Raw genomic sequence first — 26,866 nt, forward strand, 5'->3', positions numbered from 1 at the left:
CCAGACTCTTATTTACCCATTTTTTTCTCCACATGCAACATCTAAATAGACCCATGACGAACTCCTCTTTTGAAACATAGTCACTCATAATTTTCATTAAAAACTCTACTAGTCCCTGCACAGTTTTCTCAGGATCTTTTTGACCTGAGGATTCCTGATATAATGAAAAGTAAATAAACCAGCTTTGATTGGCACCTGTTATACATTAGCGCATCCACAACCATCATGGAAAAGAGAAAAACACACTTCAATTTTCTTTCTTTTATTATGGACTTGCATTTTATTTATTTATTTTTAAGATTTTTATTGAGTTTTTGTGCATTTCATACAATAGAAATTTAGATCCCCTTCTGCGTTGACACCCTGCCACAGCCCCCAAGCCCCCACTAAATTTTGTGCATTCTCTCATAAATGTTAAGTCCTATTTAATGAAGCATTTGTACCCAGATGCTCAGAAGACCCTTGATACAAATTCATCCCTGGAGTCTCGTCAGCCTACCTCTAGTTACTCCCTTAAAGGAGATCTTCACTCCTTCAACCCACAGTAATCAGTTGCCACTAGTTCTGCTAGGGTTGGGGCTTGCTGACACTTCCCGCGTTCTATGCTGGGTTTTTGATTGGGTCTTGTGCATGCTGACACCATTGTTGCAAGTTCATATGAGCAAGTTCGCAGCAGCCTGAAAGTCTCTGTTTACTTATGTTCATGCACCAACCTTGAGTCTTCCAATCTTTCTTAACCTAACCAGCTGACATATAGATTATTTATGGGTGTTTCAAATATGTGGCAATTGAGCAGAATCCAAACAAACAAAAGCAAAGCAACAACACAAATCCCTTGTTTCAATTGCTCCGTGTTTGCTCCATCTTAGGAGAAACTAGAATCAAAAGCACCTCATGTTATCTGGAGCTTTTTGATAGATATTATTTTAGGCAGGAAAACACAACTCACCGTTCTTCAGCTCTGAACATAAGCAGACACTGAGCACTTAGAGACACTGACTGGAAGGGAAGTCTGAACAAGGGAATCCTGTGTCCTGGTTCTTGTACTCAGGCCTTTTCAGTAAATGAGTTCCACTCTGAGGTGGAGTCCTACACTCTGAATTTGGCCCTATATTCAATGGAGATGAAAGAAAAAGAGATACTTTTTGCTTCTATCTCAGGTACATTAAAGGAGAAGGTTAACCTTGTAAAAGAGTTGGAAAGATTATATTAAGTCAACTGTTCTGACTCAGAAAAGTGTAGTTGGGGTGGGATTTGACTCTGTACCCTACACATGCGAACATGCTAGCTTCCCTGTGAGACAAACTGGAGTCTGTCTTGAGAAGCAAGTGCTGTTTCACCTTTTGGCTGACACAGTAGATAGATCAGCAAAGCACACACAGTGCAGGACCTCCCACTTTTGAGATACCAGCTCCTATTAACTGATATGAATGACATCTGTATAAAGAATGCACGAGTACTGAAATTTTGGTGATACGCATACAGAAGGAATTCAGTCTCTCTTTGTTAAGGAGGGAAATCTTACCATTTGTCAAAATACAGATAAACCTGTAGGCTACGGTGCTAAGACAAACAGAAACAGGAAGGCAGATACTGTAAGTTTTCATATGTGAATCTAAAGCAGGCCAGTGGGTAGAGTGTGAATGAACTGGTGATGACCTTTGGTGTCAGAGGAACAGGGAAGCGTAGGCAAGGGGTGAGAGGCTCAGCTCTGGAGACAAGTTGTGGAGAGCAGCCACATAGCGTACTGCCTACACTTAACAATGCTAAGCTGTATGCCGTAAACATGTTAGAAGATGGAAACTTCGAATGTTCTTACCGTGAGCATACAAGTAATGGTAACAAGGGCAATGAAAATATGAAGACTAAGAAGAAACCTGGGCAGGTGTCGGCCATGTTTGTGCCCTCAGAGTGGAGAGGCCTTCATTGGTCCCTTCTTCTCCCTAAGCGTGATGAGAGCTTACATCAACTGTGTACAGCATTTCACGTTAGTCATCCCTCTATCGCTTAGATTTACAGTGCAACAGAGCACAGCAAAGACAGCACTTTCCAGAATGCACGTATCTTCTGTGTTCTAAAATGTCTTTGATGAGAGTTTTCCCAGGTATCTAGAAAGAAGCTGCCAGATGTTGGGGTAGAAGAGTTTGCTTTCCTTGGCTTCCGAGTGCCTTCTGGTAGAACACATTAACTTTTCCCATGAACTTAACTGCCCTGTCCTTCACAGCGCATCACTATGCTGAAAAATGGGATTTTCATAGAAGTGTTCAAGTTTGCAGCTTGCAGACTTTGTAAAGGGGAAAGCATCATTTTTTTTTAACTTGAACTGCTCCTTAAGTTACTAACATTTAGAAAGTTAAAAAAATCGTTCTGAATATAATATCTGACAACATGTGCTGCAATCACTTTAGCCCTTTGATATTTTGTTAGCTCCCTGATCCTACCTGAGTAGTCATCTCTAAACCAGAAAGAAACGAAGCCCTCATCGTCAGACCTGTTCTCTTTCCCCCAAATAACTCTTAAATACTTTGATCAAGAAAATGTTCAGAATTTAGTTAAATTGTATACATCAGATCTGAAAGAGAAAGACATTTTAAAGCTACTTAGTTGATACTAAACAGTTCTGCATGTTTATGGGGTTCTTGGTGTTATTTTCAAGCATGTTGATACATGCATGTGTACATTGTATGACCATTAAATCGGGGTAATTCGCAGATCCTTCATTTCTTCATATTTCACAAAAGGAATGTGGAAATCCCTCTGTGAAATACACTGACTTCTGAGCTGCGTCTTGGTCAACACACCCCACACCCTCACAAGCACGTACCTGTGACCTCCTTCACATTCCTTCCGTTTGCTGGTTTGCCAGCCTCCTGTGAGAGAGCTTCCCAGAATCCTGGGAAGGCTAGGATAACACAGTGAGGTTTCAGTCATACATATTTAAAAGTGGAGTTGCAGGAGGCCTCATAGCAAAAGATAAGCATGGGTGTTTATTTATCTTTTTTTTGGCCATTGAGGGGTTTATGGAGCTCTCTTTGACAGCTTTTCTAGCATGGCCCTCCACTGAATAATCTAGTGCTCCTCAACTGCCTATTTAATCTTCTGTAAACAAAAGTTTAGAAAATTTTTTTACCTTTACTCTATTATCTGACAGAAATTTGAGAGTGAATGTCAACTTACTTTGGAAAGTCAACTGTGAAAGTTAAAATACAAAATACCCCCCAAAAGCAATAAACCCATAGCAGGATAGATTCTCTCAGCTCTCTTTCAGACTGCATCAATCAATCAATTCATAAAATATTTATTTAGGGGCTCCAGACGTGGCTCAGTGGTCAAGAATACTAGCGTTCTTGCAGAGAACCTGGGTTCAGGCCCCAGCACCCACATGGTGGCCAACAACCATCTGTAACTCCAGGTCCAGGGAAATCTGACAGCCTCTTCTGACGTCCGTAGGCACTGCATGATACAGGTACAGTTACACATGCAGGCAATACACTCATATACGTCGAATAAAAATATTAAATAAAATATTTCAAAAAGAAAAGGTAATGTTTATTTAATAATCACCAGAGATAAGCCCAGTACTTGACACTGTCCAGAGAAACAAAGAGGATAAAATTCACGATCCAGTTGCAGGCAGCCTGACCCCCTCTTGGACACTACAACCACCCTTGCCTTTTATTCCTGGCTTATTCGTATTATTTAGATTAAAAAAAAAATCATCTGTTGACAGAATCTTATCATCTCTTTCTCCTTTGGTTGTCTCTCTCTTTAGCACTTATTCAACATTAGCCACTCACAACATATTATTTTATGTAAATGTGAATATAAATAAATATTACACACAGTCTGTCCCTGTCTTTAAGTAGTTTCCAATGGAGAAAAACATTTAATAGTATAACTTAAGAACTAAAGCCATATTAAATTCGATAACTTAGTTTCCTTCTCCAAACTTCCATTTCCTTGTAAGTGCTAGGGAGCCAACATTGATTCCTGAGTCACCTTGACCTTAATTTTAAGTTAGGCTGGTGAATCATTCAGCACACTGAGTACCAGTTATGAATTTTGTAGGAAAATGATATGAGAGATTATTTCTTCAGAATGGGAATCCTGATTTAATTATAATTTAACTATCACCTCAGTTTTACATATGAGAAAACAATAACAAGAAATACCTAAATTGATTAAATGACATTCCAAAGTTAGCTGTTTTGGTTTGAGTGTGAAATGTCCTCACAGGTCTGTGTGTTTGATGCCTGGGTGCCCAGCAAGGGGAGGGGCTGTTTTCAGCAGCACTGAAACCCTAGGGAAAGTGGCCTAGCTGGCAGAAGCATGCCTGGGGGTCGCCGAAGCCACTTCCTGCTCTAGACTTCTGTTTCCACATCTTCCAAGTGTGAACTAGCTGTGCTACAAGCTCCAATCACGCATATTGAGCTGTGAACTGTGACACCTACTACCAGGATGGGGTAGAGGTGGTGAGCCAAAGGAAGTCTTCCCTCCTGGAAGTTACTCCCTCTGTCAGGTATTTTGTAACAGTGAAGAGAAAAGTAGCCATTCAAGAGCTAACACAAGAGCTGAGACTCACATTCAAACACGTTACTGTTCTCCACAATCGTTCTCTATGGCGGGTGGTCTGGGAAGTGCAATTTTTAGCACATCCTGGCATAATCTCATACAGTCAGATTGTGACACTGCTGAGGGTTTTCCACACTTTCTACAGGCGTTCCATGTTGTACTAATGTCTTTTCTTCATGTAGTGAAGTGGTGTGATAGGATCATGGAACACGGATTGAAATGTGTACAATATATTTTGATCATGATTACCCTGTGTCCCCGCTACATGCAGCTCTCAACTTTCTGTCCCCTTTTATTTTTTTATAACTCACTGAAACAAATTAGTGCTATCCACACACATGCGGATGGGCTGGGCAGGGCTGTAGTGGAAGAGGAATGAACGTAAAAGCATTTTTCAGGCAGATCTACAGGCTTAAGCAGTGAGATCAGGAGTGCAATGGCTCTTCATTTCATCTGACATGTTTAACTTTCAGATATATGATGTTGGATGTGGCAATTAACTTGGAAGGGAGTAAGACATACTGATTTCAGAAATAATAGTCGTGAAACGAGAGCACGGACTACACAGACCAGAAGCACGGAGTGAGGCGAGGACTGGAGGAAAAGAGGAAGAAAACTCTAGGAAACTATGAGAAGCTGGGCTTCAGAGTACAACTTTCAGTCCTACTGGTTCAGCGGATGGTAAAAACACTCTGTTGTAGAGTTGCGGTCATTTTCATGTATCTTCAATAGAGGTGGATTGTGTGTGCACAAGTGTGTTTTGTATGTGCTTGCAGTTAACAGGTGTGTATTAGAGAATTCTTCCTTACACTGTGGACTGTTAGAACTTAGAGTATTCATAGAAATTGCTGACAGGGTAAGGAGGTTGAGATTGAAGGAACTGGAGGTTATTTCTCTTCTGCTCATCTCCTCCCCTTCAGCTCCAACCACCATTTTTTTACCAGCCCAAATTTGTCTTTGCTGACACATTCACAGCAAATAACCAAGACACACTTTGGACTTATTTTCTTTTTTCAAATTAATTTATCAGTATCTTTTTTTTCCTTCTGAGCTGTTAGTGGGATTTTGTTTGCCCCTTCAAGGGAAATTTCGTTTTGGGAAATTCATGGGCTCAAAACTATTTCCAGAATATGGATCTTTGAAATGGTTGCAGTGGGTATGAACCGATAGGCTCTTTGACTTTGGGAAACAGTACAGTTATCTGCCAAAACCACTCTAATAGAAGGATGACTATCTTAATGGCTGACACTGGAATCCTGGAAATGGAGAATCTCATTTCTTACATCTCTTAGGACTTTCCTTGTTCACCCACACCAAAATTCTCAAGGATGTGTGAGCAATAGCTGAGTATTTTATAACAAATTTGTATGTGTAACTGCAAACTACCCCCTGAAGTGATTGGTGAGGAATTTTTCAATGGAGCAAGTCCCAGGTCAGGACATTTTCTGAAGATCATTTCTCTGTGTTTTGCTGACCATCAGAAATTCTTGGGCTGTTCTTCACTAGAAGAAAAATCGGAGATCAGCATGGAATGTCAGCAGATGAGGATTCCGTTTGACATCCTGAAACAGAGAGGCTCCAGGCAATCAGCCTAGGATGCTGAAGGAAGGCCTTTTCTTTTCCTAGACTCAACTTGAATTAGATGCCAGGTAAATCGCTCCACATGCCCAGTTCTCCATGTCACCAAGAGCAGCCTACCAACAGATGCTTTCATAGGAGAGTACCACCATGCCTGGCTGTAGTCTCTGTTTGTAACCTCAAACATTCAAAATATTCAAAGAAAAATAAATGACCAAATTCCTAACAGAGCTTTCTGTCCAGGAAGATGCTTCCGGAAACAAGGAAGGGGAGAGAACAAGAGGATATCCAAGAGCTGGACTAGGAGCCAAGGGTACGGCTGTTAGTAGAGTGCTTACCCAGCATGAAGGAGGGGATGGGCTCAGTCCCAGCACTGTATAAAACCAGGTGTGTTGCATCTAATCCCAAAACTTGTGAGGTGAAACAGGAGGATCAGAAATTCAAGGTCATTCTTAGCTTCAAATTGAGTTTAAGGCCAGCCTAGACTTCCTGAGACCCTGTGTGTGTGTGTGTGTGTGTGTGTGTGTGTGTGTGTGTGTGTGTGTGAATAAGAGACAGAGAAAAACTCAAAGAGCTTAATGATTAGTTTAATATGGCTCTGAAGTATACATACTAGCAAAACTGTGTCTGAATTGCACAAATTCATATGCCTCAATGGTTATTCAAATAATGCCAGTGAGATACACTTAGTGGTTACATTTAGTTATGGATAGTCATTTCACAAGGGTAGAAATTCCTAAGGCTGTTGGTCAAAGGTGAGAGTGTGGTTCACAAACATGCAGGTGTCTTTTAGAGACCAACTCCTTTGGGCTGCATGTCACATTCACATATCTTCCCGGCTGGGAAATATTTGTCTGCTCTATAGCCAGGCAGATGATCAAGGCAATTGTGATTTCACATAGAATGCACCATTTTGACACATTTCTTAGGATTGCTTTTCAAATGTTCTATTTACCATAGCTTTTTCTGTATTGCACATAGTTTAATCAAGCAGTTTCTTGGATTTAACATAGCAAATCTCCCCAAGTATCAGCAAATAATTTGAAAATCTAAAAAAAATCAATTTTTTCATAATTATGATTAGTTAACCATTTCTATTTTCTACGTTATTTATTTGATTTGTTTGTTTTGATACAGTGTCTCCCTTTAGCCCCAGCAAGTCTATAACTTGGTATGTAAACCAGGCTGCCCTTGATCTCACAGAGAGCTGCCTGCCTCTGCCTCCCGAGGGCTGGGATTAAAGGTTTGGGCCACCACACTTGGCTTATTTGAGTCTTAAAACAGTCCTTTACGTTGCTTTTACTTCTTTTGCCTGCAGTGTGTCACCAAGTCGGGGGAAAGTTTGAACAACTAGGCAAGCTGCCAGGGGCAGCAATGTAGGTGGATCAGAAAACAGAGTTGTTAAACTGAGGCTCTTGTGTAGTTGTGGTTAAATGTGACAAATCGTCTTCACCAGAGACAAGTCCTGGGGTCTGCACTAGGGAGTTTGATGTGCAGTTAGAATCTACCATTTCAGATTCAGGGAGAGGAGAGAAGAGAGACTTCTCCACCGATAATAAATGTTCAACTGAGATACAAATACTTCAGGGGGTGAGGGGGCAATGCTGCACAGAGAGCTTTCATTTTGGAAATTAATTTTCTCTTGCAGGGTCGCGAATCCATGCTTTACTATCCTATCTATGTGGTAAATTCATGGACAAGGGATCCATAATGAGAAGTTGTTTAATAAAACACCTTAGTGAGGCTGCTGAGGTACATTTTTAGTGCTCTGGCCTAAACTTTAGTTAAATGACAACATTATTTTGTAAATTTGGATGTTGTGTAAATAGCACAAACCGTACATCCATGTACCCATGTGCTCTGAAAGAATATTGACAATTCAATTCAAAGGGGACACAAAGGACTCCAGTTGAACCTGCACACCGAGCAGCACTATCTCTAAGTTAAAGATGAGGAGACAAAGGCGGTCATAAAAGCAGGCTTGGTGAAGACCACAGAGCTTGATCGGGCAAGCACAACTCCCAACGCTGAGTTCCTCTGGTCAGAGGTGGGCGGCTTGCTGGTGAGTCCTGAGTCTGCGCACTGTGATGTTCCTGGCTTTTTGAGGAGAAGACAAATTCTAATGACATTCCATGCTTCTCTCTTTTTCTCCCTGAGGCTTATGGAAGTCGTTCCTCTCTTCATATTGCAAGGTAGCTCGATACAGCATTGGGAAGCATTTTGAACTCCTCGGAAGATAAGTGCTATTTAATTGCGAAGTGTTATTAGTCCTCCTAGTACCTTTACGTGCACTAGTACAATCTCACAGTTAATGCATCTCAATATTACTGCTGTTGACATCCCACTTTTTTTCTCTACTGGCGCAACAGCAGATTTGGATGTCTCGGGGGACTGGTTATCGGAAATTGGATTCAGAGCCCCTTGCTTCTAGGTCTTTAATATCCAACATATTTCTACATTGCCCCATAAGGAATGGGGTTTTAGTAGCATCAATACAATCCTCACCCAATTCACAATCCAGCAACATTACCCACCAGATTTACTTGATGAGAAAAGATCAATTTGCAGAGCTGTAACTCTTACCCAGACTTAATGATTAGAACATCTCTACCTGAAAATATAATATATTCCACTAATTGTATTCCATTTCTTTTCTTTGTAAAAGAGACATTTGCCATTAAATTGCTTAATCTGTACTTTCTGAGGCAATATTGTATGATATATTCTTTTAGGCCTTCACTGATCTCGCCTGGCTCTGCCCAGAAGTAATTGCTAAAGCATATCTCCTTCCTGAGAGCTGGGCATTCATTTCTGGGTTTTCATCTCTTGATGAGAAAAGTAGTAACGTGTATAAAATTCATTACGTGTTCTACCAACGCTGCAGTCTTGCAGCTCTGGTCACTCGCTCGAGGACTCTGCTGTCTCTCTGGATTGCCCCTCAACACCGCTCCTTACTTTTACCCAGAGGTCTGCTACTTAATTGGCTTTTCATAATATTTCTAGGAGTTAAGGACTGGCCATGGAAATTTTGGTGAGTCAGAAAGGAAAAAACAGAAAACAAAAACAATGGAACTGAATGTCCAATGAACAGAAGGGAAATACCGGTATCACCTCCCCAAACACAGCTGTCATTTCTTTTAAAGAATTATTAATTTTATTTTATGAGGATAAGTGTTTTGCCTGCACATATGTAAGAGCATCATATGTGTGCAATGCCTCCGGATGTCAGAAGAGGGTGTCATAGCCCCTGTAACTGGAGTAACAAGAAGTTGTGAGCTACATGAATGTTGGGAAAGGAACTGATTTCTCTGTTAGAGAAATCAGTGGTACTAAGAGCTAGGCATCTCTCCAGCCCCTGAACAACGCTATTCACGAAAAACACAATACTTGATATGGAATGTTACTTTTTCTTTTTGTGAAAATATGAGCAGGAAAAAATTAATATAACCAGTTCTGGAGACTATATACGTGGTATGTGTGGTTCAGAACGCAGTCTGGGCTGCAGAGGGATGGTGCATGATTTTCCACTAGGACGTTTATACTAAATTCAAATTTTAAACTATCTGTGTACATTAACACATTTGCATTCAGTCTCAGTGAAGTCATCACCTACTCAGTTCTTCTACTGTGTGGACTTCAGCCATTCTGCAGGTGTTATGTACCAAGGCCCAACTGTAACTATCACTAAGCAAATAGGGCTTCTATATTATATATGAGAAGGATATTAGACAAAAAACACATTCTAGGTTTTATAGTTTGTATAGATCAAACACTCTAACAAAGTTCATGACACCGCAGTTCAAATCGGTGGTATTACCACACAGTAAATTATGCAATACCGAGTAATCTGTACTTGAGTGACTTAGAAAGGAATTACCAGAGCTAGGTGTGGTGGGGCACACTTTAATCCCAGCACTTAGAAGAGGCAGGAGGATCAACATGAGTTCAAGGCCAGCTCCAGAATGAGAGCCTGTCTCAAAAATAAAGCAAAGATAAAGAGACAGATCCAGACAGAGGGAGGAGGAAGAAGAGGAGGAAGACATGGAAAAGAAAGAGAGGAAAGGAAGGGAGGGAGGGAGGAGGGAAGAAGGAATGAGTGGCAGGGAGGGAGGGAGGGGAAAGAGGAAAGGAGGGAGTTAGGAAAGACGAGATGGGGGGGAGTTACACAAGTGTGGATTCTTGAAATCAGGGACTCGGGTGGTAGAACATACGACTGCTTTCCTGAGGTCTGTCAGACTTGGAGGCAAGCCTCCATCATCAGGAAGTTTAAAACTAGATTCAGTGTGTGCTGGAGGGACAGGCCATGCCACAGCATTGCCTTAATTTCAGCAGGATCCTGGCTCTGGAGCTTAGGAGAGGGTACACTGAGGTAATTTTTAAGAGGGTAAGTGATAGACTGCTCTTTAAAGCTGAAGGATCATTCATGGTCTACAAATTAAATAAACTAAAAGAGATTGCTCACATTTTTGTGAATTTTTTTAAATTTTTATTGAATTTTTGATAATTTCATACAATATATCATGATTATATTTAGAACCCCCAAATCTGTAATCTGTATCCCTCTTCTAGCATCCCCCCTCCACTGGATTTCATATACTCAGTCATATATATTAATGCCTATTGAGTCAAGTTTGTGTCCCCAAATGTCTTTTGGCATGGGTCCATCCACTGGAGCCTGATTAACCTGTCTAGTGTCCCACCCTTAAGAATCCTGACTCTCCCTCTCTCAGAAGCTATAGTTTTCCTAAGGGAAAATAAAGTTTAGATAGGAAAGGTATGATTTTAAAATATTAAAAGGAAATTAAAAAATCACTCTACCCCCAAAAGCCTAGGAACCATGACCATACAGTAAATTTTATCAAACGTTCAAAGGCAACCCACTTTATGCAGATTTTTTCTGAGTATGTATAGATGTAGATAGAAATTAGGACTAAACAGTCTTAGGAAGACAAACATCATGTGTTTTCTGTCATATGCAGACTCTAGAGAAAAAATAAATTATGCTAAAAGGGGAGACCGAACTCAGGAAGAGGGATGGACTAGAGCAGTAGGAAGGGCAGGCGGGGGAGGCGACGGGGGGGGGGTTGTCAGAGTGCACTTCATGATCGGAGTGCACTATGTCATGTCATAGTGGTCCCAGTGCTCTGAATGCTTCACATTCACCAATGTTTTCTAATTACATCTAAGTAAAAACTGATTTAAGAGCCATATATAAACATACTATGGGATTATTTCACCTATGAATAGGAACTTACATTTCCACCTAAAATACTTAACCAAGTTCTACAAAATACATAATAAGGACTAGAGAGATGACTCCATGTTTAAGAGTACTTGCTGCTCTCAGAAACCTGAGTTCAATTCCCAGCACCCACACTGGGTAACACACAACTACCTGTAGCTCCAGCTTCAGAGAATCCAACACCCTCTCTGTCCTCCACGGGCACTGCACTTGTGTGGGACAAACACACACACACACACACACACACACACACAATTAAAAATTAAATCATCCAAAGCAAAACAAAATACATAATATTTGTATATTATGATACAAGTAAATCTGAAATGGCACAGTCGTAATAAGGTAAGAAAGATGAGAGAAAAAACAAAAGACAGGCAACACATTACACCAGCACATATGTTAAAACATGCAATCACTCCCAGCTTCCTTGTCATATGCAATCAAAGTGACACAGAAGGGAATCTACTCAGTATTAATATGATGTTTCTACAGTGAATGTTCCAAATACATTTGGTGGAGATTTCTATCAAAGACCATTTAACATCATGCATGGGTAACAGAATGTGAATATTAGTTACTTCCTGGTGCTGTGATGTCACCATGACCAAGGCAAATTATGGAGGAAGAGCTCATTGGGCTTGCTGTTCTATAGGGACAAGTCCATCGTGGCAGAGAGGCAGGGCAAGAGGCAGCTGGAGCGGAAAGCTGAGAGCTCACATCCTCAGGCATGAACAGGGGGCAGAGAGAGCGAGCTGGAAGTGAGCAAGGCTACCAACGCTCAAAGCCCGCCCCCCACTTATGTGCTTCCTCCAGCAAAGTCACAGCTCCTAAGTATTCCATGATCTCCCCCAAACTTGACCACCAACTGGCCAAGAGTTCAAGTACCTGAGCCTACAGGGGACATTCTCATTCAAACCTCAACAGTGGAATATGCAAAGGAAATGATAATTGCAAAGAAAGAAATGGTTTGTTTTTTTCAAATGAAATAACCATGTACTTTGAAAATTCATTAAAATTTCAAGGTTGAAACCTAAATAGATGTGGGAGAAAACAACTAGTTTAGGATTTTGGCAACATTTTTTAAAATTATCCCTAAATAATCCTTTTAAATAGAAATAAAATCATCATTGATGACAACACGAATAAATATAAAGGATCTAAGACTAAACTCTGCTGGAAATACACAGTAACTGTGGTTGTAACGTGTTAATACTATTGAAGATGCAGGAGAATTAGGTCTAAAAACAGAAGGAAAAGGAAAGCATATTAGAACATTACCTCAACTTAAATCCTGTGCAAAATCCAAAGCAACCCTTATCACCACCCAGCAAAGTCCACTTGAAGAGATATCATGAGACATGTTTTAGAATATACCAGAGAAGGCCAGGGAGATGGCTCAGTGGATGAAGGCACATCCAACCCAGCCTTTCAAATTGTTTTCAATCGCAGAAACCCTGTATGGTCAAAGGAGAGAACCGACCCTCACAAGTTGTCCTCTGACCTCCATACAGGTGGTACGGCACACACTCCTACACAAAAAACTAACTAGCAACTAACTAACTAACTAGCTAACTAACTAACTAACTACTAACTAACTAAATAACACATTTTTAAGTATATAAATCAAAGTAAAAAAAATGTAATTCATAAAAAGAAAAGGAGAATTTATGTGGGGTTAAACATGAATCACCACACCCCCAATGCACTTTAAAAATGAAGTTTATGAAGTTTGAAACCACATTGTAAGGGAAACTGTGACAGGACCTTGAGATAGCTCACATCTACTGTCAACTTGACTGGAATTAGATTTGCCTAGGAAAGAAGGAGACACCTCAGGGTGTCTGAGAATGTGCTCCCAGAGAAAGTTAGCAGAGCAGGGAGCACTCTGTGGGGCAGCACTGGCCTGCACAGTGGGGTCCAAGACTACATGAAAGGAGAGGAAAAACAGAAATAGAGCCGGGATCCAGAACTCACCTCTGTCTGATTCCTGTCTGCAGGTGCAGCAAAATAAAAGCTGCATTCTCTAAATTGCTTTTGTCATAGCAACAAGAAAATAAAGCAATATATACCCAGAAAGAAAATTAAGCAAGAATATAAAAAAAGTGTTGTCAAACTCACATCTTGTTTATGTCTTGCCGCAAATGACTATGCCAAAGTCCAATACCCAGAGGCCTTGGGAAGCACTAACTCACCTGTGGGCAAAAGGAGCTCTATCCCTACTGCATAGAAACCTGAGCCAAGAAGGCTCTCACCTTGAAGGGCAAACTCTGAATCCTTAAAATCCAATTGAGAAGAATGTCTTTACGGCTATTCAGGCAAGATTTCTTGTACGAAATACCATCCATAATATAGAATAACGATTATTTTGACTGAAACAGAAATTTTCTTCTTATTTCCAGTCACCACAGGTAATGAGGAAGGCAAACCTTCAGGAGAGGATGCCAGGTGTCCAGTAGTTGAATAACACTTACTCAGAAGAATGAGTTTTTCTTTCGTTCCCACACCTCTGAAATGAGCGGTGTGCAGTAGGCTGAGTAAGTGCACAAAGTCATCTTTAATGTAACATCTTCCTTAGAGCTTGATCTTTAACCTCAAACTGTGAGATGTGCAGGCCCCAGTGTGCTCCTTACTCTGTGTGAAGGCTTGACAAACTCACTTCAGCATCTCAGTGTCAGGAGGGGTGTACTTCTGGCATATACAACATCAAATTCTGAAATTCAGCATTTACATATTACGATATGTGTGGTGGTTTGAATGAGAACGTCCCCCATAGGCTCGGAGTATTTGGACATCTTGTTGTCAGTTGGTGGCGCTGTTTTGGGAGGTCTTAGAAGGTGTGGCCGTGCTGGAGGAAGCACGTCACTGGGGGTGGCTTAGAGAGTTCTTTAACCTTGCCTGATCTTGAGTTGCTCTCTTGCTTCCCACGCCTGCTTTGAAGACATGAGCTCTCTGCTTTCTGCTCCTGTTCCAGCCACCTCCAGCCACCAGGCCTCCCCACCATGACTGACTGTAACCCTGGAACCCTAAGCTCAAATACACTCTTCCTTTTATAAGTTGCTTTGGTCAGTGTTTCTATCACAGCAACAGAAGAGTGACTAAGACAGTAGTTCACAGGTAACATAACATGTTGACACACACTCAGCTAATGGGTCACTTCCCGTCCCCATCATTTCCTCTCTCTGCTTCTCTCTCCTTCACTCCTTCCTCATTGTATGTGGCCCATGGTATCAGGAGACTGGGGTGTAATAGAGACGCTGGAGCTCTTCTAGGAACTCTAACTTTAAAATTTTAGACATTCAACAGTACTAAGTAGCTAAGATAAAAATAACCAACAGTGATCACCTTGGGAAAAATAATACAGGACACATGGAAGAATGTGAAACTCAAGCTTGTAAAGTAGAAATGATGTTCAGTGCCACATCTGAATTGATACCACAATGATCATTGCTAAGTTGAAGTGAATGGAATCATTTTTGTGTAACAGAATTTCCCTTGAGGTAAAATTTCATGGAATGCAGAGTCGCCTCCTTCCTCTTTCTGCACTTATCTTTTGGAACAAGAAGCAAATGAGTCCGCAGCTAAAGGGACTTGCCACAAAGCCCTGCTCCTTGGTGGAAGGGGCGCACCAACTCCAGAAATTTGTCCTCTGACCTCCACATGACGGTTGCAGCAGGTGTGCCCTTCATACCCACAGCCAAATAAACAATAAATAAGTGTGAGAAATCTTAAAGGGCCTCTGGGTCCTAACATGGTCTTTTCGATTTTGATTTTCTCTGAGACTTAAGCCAAACAGAGGACATTATTATTATTATTACTATGGCCATTCTAATTGGTGTTGCCGAACATCTATTTAGTTTCTACTGTAACTAATTTAAATGGGCCGATTCTTCTAATTTTCACTTGAAAAAACAAGGTATACAGTGAAGTTTCCTATTTTCTGGTGACAAATCCAAACTGACCACAACTGTGATAGCTTGTATGCAGAGCAGAGATGTTCCTGTCTACTCCTATCCCCAGGCCTTCTTAAGTCTTTCTCTGTTGAAGTTCTCATGTCTGGGGTGTTCTCAAAATCTGCTGTAGTCTAAGAAAACACAGCAACTTTTGCTCTCATCCAGCATCATAGGAGATAGTCTTTGGCAAAGTTTTACCAACCACCTGGGCAGTAGTTTCTTTCCTTGAAGGTGCAGTGTCACGTGCATGTGTGGCCTTCCTTGATGAAAATTCTCAGTGGAACCAGGACCTTAAACCTCCTTGTTGCCCCGGGTGACTCTGGCTTTGGCATCTATTCAACGGAAAAACTAGTGCGTGGGGGATGGATGGCCAGTCCACAAACCGGACAACCCTGCCGGTCTCCCTCACGTTTCTCTGCAAGGCTGTTCTTTGAAACTTTGAGTGAGTGGGTTTCAACTTTAGATTCTTGCCTCCATCATTTCTCAATGGCACAGAATAGGTGGGTTGACCTCAGGACTTTTCTGCCTCTTCTCCAGGTAACCTTCATTTCTGAAGCAGAACCAGCAAGAAATACGCACAATTATCAACGGATGACTTTGAATTGGCAATACAGTGGGAAATATAATTCAGTGGATTAAATTTCAGTGGAACTGTGAACCAGAGTGGGTTTTATAAAGGAGAGAGTGCCAGTTACTTTAAGGGGCTAATAAGCTGATTTCCATCCACTAGGACAAAGGAGAAGAGAAGCGAATGAATCGCTGTTTCTGTCATAACAATGACAGTTGGGAGACTCTTATGACTGTTCCGATGCTAATAATTTCCATTCAGATGGCTCCTCTTCCAAGGCAGCTAAAGGATTTTACAAGTGATTTCTGCCATCCAGCCTCATGTTTCAAAGAGGAGCTATGACTACCCCAGTTTTCATTTTCCAGATGCAGAAGCTCTTCCAAAAACACAGAATACATTGCGCTTTTTCCCCAGAAGTTTTACTAAGGTGTGCTGTGCAACGTGTAGCATTCACTCAAATCTGCGATGAAAAGGAAAGCGATGTAAAACGTAGATACAAAAACCCTTCCACAGTCCCAGTTCTTTCTTGTAATCTATCTACTGGAAATGGGAGAACTGTATCCTAAAAGCTACATCTGTATGGATATACATGTGCGTTTTAGCCTTTGATTAGTGGCTATTTCACAACCATTTCATTTGCATCTCCTCTGATTCTACCTCTGTTTTTTCCTTCCAAGAGTCACGTTTTGCCTCTATGCTGATGTCTAGAAGGGGCTGAGCAGGGCTGAGCAGGGCTGAGCAGGGCTGAGCAGGGCTGAGCAGGGCTGAGCAGGGCTGAGCAGGCAGTGGGCATTCCCTGCAGCTGTTGAATGCACACAACCTTCTTGCTTTGACGGAGTAGAGACGTACAAAACCATTCGACAGAACAAAAACGCACTGAAGATTGCAGTCCTCCAGAACTGGAAAGTGCCCTGTAAAAACCGAGGACTTCCATTTTCAAGTTTAGAACGTATTTCCTGTTTGTCTTACCTTTCTCTTCTAGTGCTTGGATCGTTAAAAAAATGATTTCTAGTAATTACAAGTGATAAAGAGGTACAAACAGAATGGCTAGCCGAAGATATTGATGTTCTCATACTTGTGACCTCTGAAAAGGTTATGGTATATGGAGAAGTAGATTTAAAGCTGTGGATGGAATTAACCTTGCTGATAAGCTAACTTTAAATCTGGCAAAATAAGCTAGATTGTTTGGGCAGATCCCATGTAATTACAAAGGTTCTCTAAAAATAAAACAAAGGAGCAGAAAAGTCATTCAGAAAGTAATAGGAGAGTCAAGCAGTCCTTGGTGGTGACTGCTCTGACAGTTCTTAAACCAGGCAACACCACCACCATCAGAAGCTGAGCCAGGCCAGGACACAGGCCCCCAACACAGATCCTGCAGAAATGATGGCTCATACTTCATTTTAGCCCCAAGAATGTACTTCAGACTTCAGATCTTCAGAACTGTAACACAATGTGTGTGTGTGTGTGTGTGTGTGTGTGTGTGTTCACATGTGTGTTTGTGGGTGGGCTCCATGCAGTGCCCAGAGGAGGACATCAGGTGTCTTCCCTTATGGGTCTTCTTACTATTGATTTTTCAGACAAGATCTCTCACTAAATCTGAAGCTTGTTGTTCTGAAGATGCTGCCTGGCTAGAAAGATCTGAGATCTGCCTGTCTCTGCTCTCCAAGCTGGAACAAGGGGTGGGTGGGCATGCCTGGGCTTTACACGGGAGCTGGGAAATCGAAATCTGTTCTCTTCCTTTCACAGAAAGCACTCTGACACATAGAGCCATCGCCCCAGCCCAAGTATGCCTTGTTTTAAGCAACTGAGTTTTATCAATTTGCTAAAATAACCATAGGAATAGAACGCAGAATGAGATACATATTCAGTGAGTGTTGGAGTGAAGAATTAAAAGTTTTTCAGCAATAAACAGAAAAACGTTTGTATACATGCTACATTATGCTAAGGTAACATAAGCCAGTCATAGAAAATCATGCATTCTGTGGTTTCCTTCATGGAAGGGCATTTGGGGTCACAAATCAGATATATAGACACACACACACACACACACACACACACACACACACACACACACACAAATTAAATAAACTGAGTGAAACACGGGGCAGTCATACCAATAATCCCAGCACTTGGGAGGCTCAGGCAGCAGGACTGCAGCAAGTCTGATATTAAACCTTTCAGTTATTAGTGGAAAAAGAGAATGTGTTGGATTTCTTTAAATTTTTTATTCAGTTTTTGTGTATTTCATGCAGAACATCTCAATCAGTCTTAATCATCTTTATACTCTCATCCCCGCTGGCACCCTCCCATAGCCCCCACTAGAACTCACATATTCTGTCATTTGTGTTAAGGCCTATTGTGTGATTAGTGTCCCCAGACTCTCCTGAGTGAAAGTTCATCTACTGAGGTCTAGTAAGCCTATTAGAGTCCATCGCTTTGGGGAGATCAGGTCTTCCTCACCCAGCAGTAATCAGTTGTCAATATTTCTTCAGCTAATATTGGGGTCTGATGTCCATTCCACTAGGTCTATGCTGGGTCTCAAAAACAAATAACCAACTCAATGACTGGCACAGCATACAACATGGGTACTTTTACCTTGGGATAATCAACAGTTCATCTAATTGGACTAAAAGCCTACTCAACAGGAAGAAACTCATGTACAGTACTGAAAACCTGGCTAGATACTCATGGCTGGAGAGGTCACAGATCTTAGAGAATGTGTTGAATTTTCATCAAGTCCTTTTACATAACAGTGAGTATAGTCATGTGACTCTTTTTGTTGGGCCATTAACCACCATTGGTTGAAATTTTAATGGTTAATCAGTTAGTACAGAGATTCAGTTCTTCATGGTCATAGTGTGTAAATTATACAGTGTGTGACTCAGTTTTCTAGTGTTTGTGTAGGGTTTCGTGCTTCATGAAAGACAGGCTGTAGATTATTACTGTGTGCTGTGTCTGACTTTGGCCTCATATTTATCCTCATCAATTAGTATAAAATGCTAGATTGTCATTGTTCATGTATTTGGTTTGTGTAAGAAAAAGGTTGAAGCATCAGAGTTGCCGGGAGCATGCGGGGCTTGTTGTATGGCTCTGAATACCATCAGGTTGTTAATTTTCATCAGGATGACTGTGCATCTATGAGATATTTTGTTCCTCCTTGTGAATTTTAACATAGTTTTCCTATTTTTGTGATGAATGACACTGCGGTTTTTGTGGGGATGACACTGAATCCGTAGACTCTTCTCAACAGTATCCCATAGTCACAATAGCAATGTCAGATCTGTGAGCATGGGAGTCTCTCCTCTTCTATCATTTTCTTTGATTTCATTCTTCAGTGTTTTGAAGTCTTCACTATAGAGGTCTTTCTCTTCATTGATTAGGTTTCATTTTTGTTTTGTTTACTTTTGTCAATTATGGACAAAATACAGGACATAGACATAAACTCATGTGCTATAAACACCTTGTTTTGGGAAAAGATGCAAAATTACTCAACAAACGGTGTTGACAAAACTGGATATCCACATGAAACAATGGAACTAGATTCCTGTATGATCAACTGCAAACAAATCCAAAACCTTGATGTAAACCCAAAACTAAAAACAGAGAAAAAAGCATGGGAAATATTTCAAGTTGTCAGTATCGGCACAGGCTACAGGTTTTCTGGGCCGCCGTCTCGTTACCCAGGAAACAGCGCCCACAGTTAACAAGTAGGACCACATGAAATTAAACAACAACAACAAGAAAAAAATCTTCTGCATAGCAAAGGACTCAACTGAATGAAGAGATGACTTACAGAAGGCAGAAAACTTTTGGTAGTTATACATCTGACAGAGGATTAAAATCTAGACTATACCAAGAACCAAAAACCTAAGCAAGAACTCAAGCAGCCTAACTAATAAATGGGCTGAAATACCAGGAAATCTACACCAAGATTTCATCTTACCCTAGTCAGAGCGGCAGTCAGTAAGAAAAAAAAACAAAAAATATGGTGGGAGTATCGACAACAGGCACCCCTCACTCATTCAGTGACTTTGGAAATAAGTATGGAAGTTTGTCAAAAACTAAAAATAGAACTCTCATATGACCCAGCTCTACCAATCTTGAATATTTAACCCAAAGATTCAAGTCTACATGTCACAGAGATTGTTGATATCCAAGTTTTACACAGCTATTCACAATAGCCGAGTATAGAAAACCCAGCTGGGTCTCCAACAGCACAACAAGAGATAGAGCAAATGTGATTTATACAGACAGTGGAGTCCTTCATCCTTGGATAATAATGAAGTCATGACAACTGCAGAGAAATCAATATAATTGGAGATAATCCCGTTAAATGAATTCAGTCCTTCCATAAAATTAGAATATCACATCCTGGCTCTCATTGATAGGGCTTGGATTTTGTAAGGACGTAGCATCACGTATACACAAATGACATGGAAGTGTATGCAAAGGAAGCCTATTGGGGAAGGAAGGGAAGATTAGAGAGAGGAGAGCACTTGGGGTTTGGTGGGAAACCCACATAGTATGTTATATAATGAAATGTCTTATGTAATCCAGTATAATGAAATTAAATAATGAAATACAAAGACCCCCACATCCGGCAGTTAAGATAAATGAGTCCATGCATTAGGGATGACAGTTGTGCACCCGGGCACACAGACAGAAGTGCAGGACCACCAGACCTTCTAGGAGTGGGCAGAGGGCGACCTCAGCGTGCAGACACAGGGTTGTAACAGGCTCACCACAGAAGGTTGCTGAGGGCCTGCAGCAGGAGGGGATGACGAGGTGAGGAGTCCTCTAGCTGCTGAGGGAAGGATGCAGCCACTTTATCTATGTGGTCCTAAGGTGGAGAACAAGAGGTGACTGATGGAGGTGACTGAGAACAGGCCAAAAGGGTTCAGATGCGGTAGATGTTAGAGGGGACTTGAAGCTATCTCGACATAGGTGGCAGAGGGACAGCTTGGCATGAGTGAGGGGCAAAAGCCAGGAAACTTTCCAGGTTGCATCTGAGAAGAGACCTCTGGTGAGACCTTGACTCAATATACAACAGCTCCAAGGCTCTTCCCTGAGCACTTGCTCCATCCCAGTTCTTACTCATCTGCAATTCCAGCTTGGTATCACCCCAGATATTACTGTGCCTCATGACAGAACCAGCTGTCTTAACAGTCCATAGCAGCACCGCTGACCACCAAGTCCTACAGCACAATGCACACAGGCCCAGAGTTCTCTGCCACCCTCTGTGATCATCAGAAGACCCAGTGCAGGCTAGGTGCAAGGCTGTGCCACACGTGACCACACGTGACCACCCATCCGTGTACCACAAGAGAATCAGACATAAAACCTTCTGAACCTGTTTCACCAGGACCCAAATAACAAACATCTTTGGGCCTTTGGTGTTGTTTTAAGTGTGGCCAGGTGCTTACAGCATAGAAGCAGGAGTGGTATCTAACACCCGAGTTTACTCTCCGCCCAGCTAGCATCCGCCTCCTCTTGCTCATTTCAAATCCCTAACCAGGACATCTATAATTCTGACTGGCAATCTTCCTTCAATTGACTTCCCCATTTCCATGCACTTTAAAAATTCATCATACTTGAGAGTCATAATGGATGTGCAAATTCTCATTTTTGTTAGAATCTATCAAAACGGCTCAGAATCCATTGCAACAATTACATTCAATCATTACAGGAAAGCGCTCACCACATTTGCTATGACCACGTTAAATACAGCTTCTCTGTTGGTCTTTAACCACAGAAATTTTTTATGATGGTGTATAGTTTTATGAAGCTTGTCGAATGCCAATGGTTCCCATTTTAGAGCAAAGAAACTTTCAAATGGTTGTTTGGATGTTTGGCTGTCCCTCCATCTCCACCTCCAGCTGCTTTATGACACCTCGGCTACTCCTCACTAAATCTTCCACGGCTCTACTCTCGTCTCCAGAATGTCTTCTGCTGTTTATACCTAGGTGTGTGTCATTCCCATAAAGAGCTATTCCATCTCTGAGCATTTGGATTTTTCCCAAGCACTCCAGAATCACAGAAAGCTGTGCTTGGGTCCAGACTCCATCTCCACAGAATGTCACCAAATGTCTGATTCTCATTTCTTTCTTCATCAAAAACACTGCGTAGGCAACACACCAAGCTCAACGCTCCCCAGTGTCCTGCAAATCTAAAGTGAAAGTTTTGTGAACCAGTTGAGTTACAGAGTTGGGCATCAGTTTTTGTCTTGTCAGCCTGGTTCCCCTGCCCAGGCCAGTACTGACGGCTGAGCCTGTCCGTTGCTACTGGACACTAACATGATCTGTGTTCCTTGGTGTAAATAAAAGATATTACCAGAAGCACATCAATATTTTCAGAAATGCACATATACACATACACAAACAGAGAGCAACTTCTGCCCACAGCGTCCTCCTTGATCAGGGAAGAAAATGATAAAAATAGCTCCTTGTGCAAGAACAGTGACCCACACCACTGTCAGACCCTTCCCAAAGCCCACTGGGAAATTAGACCTCATCAGTGTCAAGCATCAATTCCCAGGCACCAGAACAAAGTGGCAGAAGTTTCTGGAGTGACACGTTCAGCTGCTGAGGCCAGGGCTCTTGTCATAGAGAAATGAAGAACAATTATCCTGAGATTTAAGTCTGTGTAGACAGTCACCTAACATCACTCCAGACCTCAAGTTGTACATTGTTAAAGCTCCCTGTGGACTGTTCCCAGCTACCACCGCATCACCCCCTTTAGTTTACATGACTTTTTACAGAGTAAACAGGGTCTGAACTTGGAGTCTAAGTAAGGAGTAGGACCACCAAATCACACGAGGTAAGTCTTGACAGCTCAAGGCAACCTGACAAGCCTGGAGCGGTTGGACCCCTGGGCCCCCCTCAAAAATGACACATGCCTCATGAAGCCATCCTAGCAGGTAGCGTTTGGAAGTAAATAAACAATTCTCCCTGTAGAACACTGTCAGGCAGACAGTGTGGAGTGGCCTCCGTCTCTGGGGACTGTGCTAATCTGCTGTGTCTGCTGGAAGGCAGGCCGAACTGGCCGATGAAAGTCTGAGGCTGTCAGCGCCTGCAGGGATGGGACGGCAGAACATCAGACTTCAATTCAGATGAACATCTCAAGGTGTGGAGGGATTCGGTGTGGGGATCTGTTGATTGGCAGTGCCAGGGAAAGAGGAAGCAAACCAGCACCGCCACAAACACACTTCACCATGGCAACAGGACTTCAAGGTGCTGCTGAGTTTTCATAAAAAGCAAGATGGAAAAAGTAGGACCTGGTGTCAGAGCTGTGCATAAGATACACTCCCAATAAATGATAACATTGCAGTGAATTCCAGCCAAATGTTAGTGCAGCAAGCAAAAATCCACTGCCGGGCATATGCTTAGGAATAGTCAAAAAGAGTTCAAATTAAAGCCAAATCCATCCCAGTGCAAGACCAACACCCCGGAGGCTCACTTTGAGGGTCGTCATGAGTGTGAGGTCAGCTTGGGCTACATAGTGAGCTCAAGGCCCGCCTGGATTGCATTGTGAATTGAAGGCTAGCCTGGGCCATGTAGTAATTTTGAGACCATCACGAACTGCTTAGTGTATCAACGTGCATACGTTGACTCCACACATTTACACATATAATCACCATATGTTTATTTATTTATTTTTTTTTGTATTTTATGTGTTAGAGTGTTTTGCCTGCATGTGTGTAGGCACACCGTGCCATGCAATGCCCATGGAGGCGAGAAGCAGGCATTAGAGCCCCTGGAACTGGAGTGACAGATGGTTGTTAGTCACGATGTGGTTTCAGGAAACGGAATCTGGGTTTCCTGAAAGAGTAGAAAGTGGCTTTACCTGCTGGGCCATCTCTGCAGCCTATCATACATTTATCGCATTTAAGATTGCTAATGCTGATTATCTTATGAAATCGAATATAAGAACATTTACACAGTCCTTCATGTACCTGTGTAGGGAAGATAGTAATATCCACAACATATTGTGGGCCGTACATTTCAGTATTTGAATAGATGATTCATGATAAACTTATAATGATTTCTATTATAACATCAAGCATATATGTTTTTAGAGACTCAAAAATACAGCTTAACCCTAAAACATAATACAGCCATACTTAAGAATGCACCAACTCCTTTAAGGGTGCACAGCACAGTGAGAGGCTCCTTGGTGTGCTAGTAAAATGCTAATGGTACTAGAAATATGTGATATTACAAATGTAAAGTAGTTAGTGCTCATTTCATGTTTGGGGAAATGTAGTGCATAGCCCCAGGGGAGAGCAGGCTGAAAGTCTAGGAGGAGATCCAGCCGTGTGTACCCAGGAGCTTCGGAATCCGTCTCTGACAAGCTACAAAGGACGGAGGTTTCCTTCCCTAGATCCTGCACCTGCCACTTCGGGGAAGTTGCTGGCTTTAAGAAATTAAAAAAATGAGCTGAACAAGCAGGGAACATACAGACACATGCTCAAATAGTCATGTATTCTTTAAAAGAAAACTACAAATAAACACTTGTTTCTTCTGATTTAAAAAAGTCTATATTCATAATACAACATTAAGTGCACAAGATTAAAAAATGGGAAGAAAGTATCTACCCTCAGCCATAGCCTTGAGCCCACAGACTGCAAATGTGCAAAGGGTTTCATTACCACTCCCTCATCCGTTCTCTGTGCATGTGTCATCAAGTATTGTCACAGCATGTGTAGAGAATGGACTAGTGTGCTTTTCACTGCTCTGATAAAACACTGATGAGACCAGCTCATTACTAATGGCAGCTGGGGTAGGAGCCCAAGTCAGGAACCCGAAGCCTGAACTGAAGCAGAGTCCATAGAGGAACGCTGGTGACTGGTTTGCGCCCTCTGACTTGCTCAGAAACTTTCCTAATACAGGTCAGGCCCATGTGCCCTGGGATGGCACAGTTCAAAGTGGGCTGGACCCCCACATCAGTAAGTAATCAGGAAGATGCCTCACAGACATGCCCACAAGCCCGTTTGAAGGAAAAAACTCAACTGTGGTCCCTTTCCCTGGAAACTCCAGTTTGTAACAAAACCCAAAGATCACTATTATGCTGATGTTATAGCAGAGAATATGGTAAGAATGCTCTTTCTCTCAGCGTGATGGGGCAGTGGCATAAAGTGAAGGGAGACAGAAGGACTCTGCACGTGGCAGTGCAAAGACCCTGGGCCACACTCCGAGGAGTGTGACTGAAGTAAAGGCACATCAGGTCCTGAGAAGGGTTAACCACGAGTCACCAAACTCCACGTGCTTACATAGCACACCACTGCAGTGCGGCAGTGAAATGTTTTGTATTTTAAATTAAGGATTTCTTTTACTTTACAACCAGACATATACATGTATATGTGTGTGTATGTGTGTGTGTGTGTGTGTGTGTGTGTGTGTGTGTATAAAGCTACGTATCTCCTTGATTATATTAATTCACGTTTTATATAATTATGAAAATTTTACAGGTTTTCTATACTACTAAATGGCTGAATTTATTAATAAATCATTTTCTAATATCATGAGAAACAGAGAACATTATCCAGGTCAATAGAGTAGTACTATGATTGCAAGACCTTTAAAATAAGGAACACAAAACTGGCTTTAAGGTGCTACAGTAAAAACAGCTTCTTAAATGACATTTCAAAATATGTATAAACATCAGTCAGGCATGGTGGTGCACACCTTTAAGCCCAGAACTCTGGAGGCAGAGGCAGGCAGATCTCTGTAAGATCAAGGACAGCCTGGTCTATATGGCCAGTTGTGGGCCATCTGGGGATACAGGGAGACCCTGTCTCAAAAAACCAAAACCAAAACCTCCAAACCACACACACACACACACACACACACACACACACACACACACACACACACACACGTGGCCCTCATGAGCTATGGGTTTCTTGGCCATGACCTGACATCAGGAATATGAATATTTTGAGCTGCTTTAGTAATACTATTATTGTTGTTACTTTTTGACTCCCTGAGCAATATTGGAGTCCTCTTTCATCCAGAGTCTATGGCTGTTCTTGCAGTAGGAGTCAGTTCTATGGACAGGAGAGGGTAGGGAAATGGCACATACCAGTATCTCTTCAGCCCTGGAGTTCTGTCATTTCAAGGATGAAGATGATTTCCTAGGAAGTCCCACTTCTACTAGTTACAGATTCCTCCTCTATAAACACAGTGTATAATCCATGGCATCTCTTGACCCCTCAAGAACTGACATTTTGATAGTAACAGCCCAGCCCCCTCTATCCCATGTGCAAGGCCACACAGATGTGTTTCAGGTTTCAGGGTTCAGTTGTTGGGGTGATAAAAGCAGAAGGAGGAGAAAGGGGATAAAAATGGATTTTTCTGAGCCTGGAATCTCAAACATTACATCATGGAAGAAACTAAATAATGCCAAGAAAGAAAAGCAATACAAGCCTGAACATGTGTGGCACGGCTAGACACTACTAACAGCAGTCATCAAGACTGAAGAAGAGGATTCCAGTTCCTGCTTCCATTTAAGTGAGAGAAGGACATGCCTGAGATCCCCAACATGCCCAGCTCTCTGCAGTGTAGACCAAACACTAATGATCACTGTGGGTAAGCAGGTGACTTAGATGAAAATGTCTAGACATGAGGTTCCAGGATTGGAATGGGAGTGTCCTAAGACAGGGGGTTTAAGTGAGAGAAGGACATGCCTGAGATCCCCAACATGCCCAGCTCTCTGCAGTGTAGACCAAACACTAATGATCACTGTGGGTAAGCAGGTGACTTAGATGAAAATGTCTAGACATGAGGTTCCAGGATTGGAATGGGAGTGTCCTAAGACAGGGGGTTCCAGTTTGGGATAGGACTCTTCTAAGGCAGGAGGTTTCATGGTATCCTTAATGCTCAAAGACCCTTTTGAACCTTCTAATTATATGATACTTTATTATGTTCAACATGTTGAAAATATGTTCAATATGTT

Source organism: Nannospalax galili, unplaced genomic scaffold (assembly GCF_000622305.1).
Source record: "Nannospalax galili isolate Female #2095 unplaced genomic scaffold, S.galili_v1.0 scaffold15, whole genome shotgun sequence".
Taxonomy (NCBI): Eukaryota; Metazoa; Chordata; class Mammalia; order Rodentia; family Spalacidae; genus Nannospalax; species Nannospalax galili.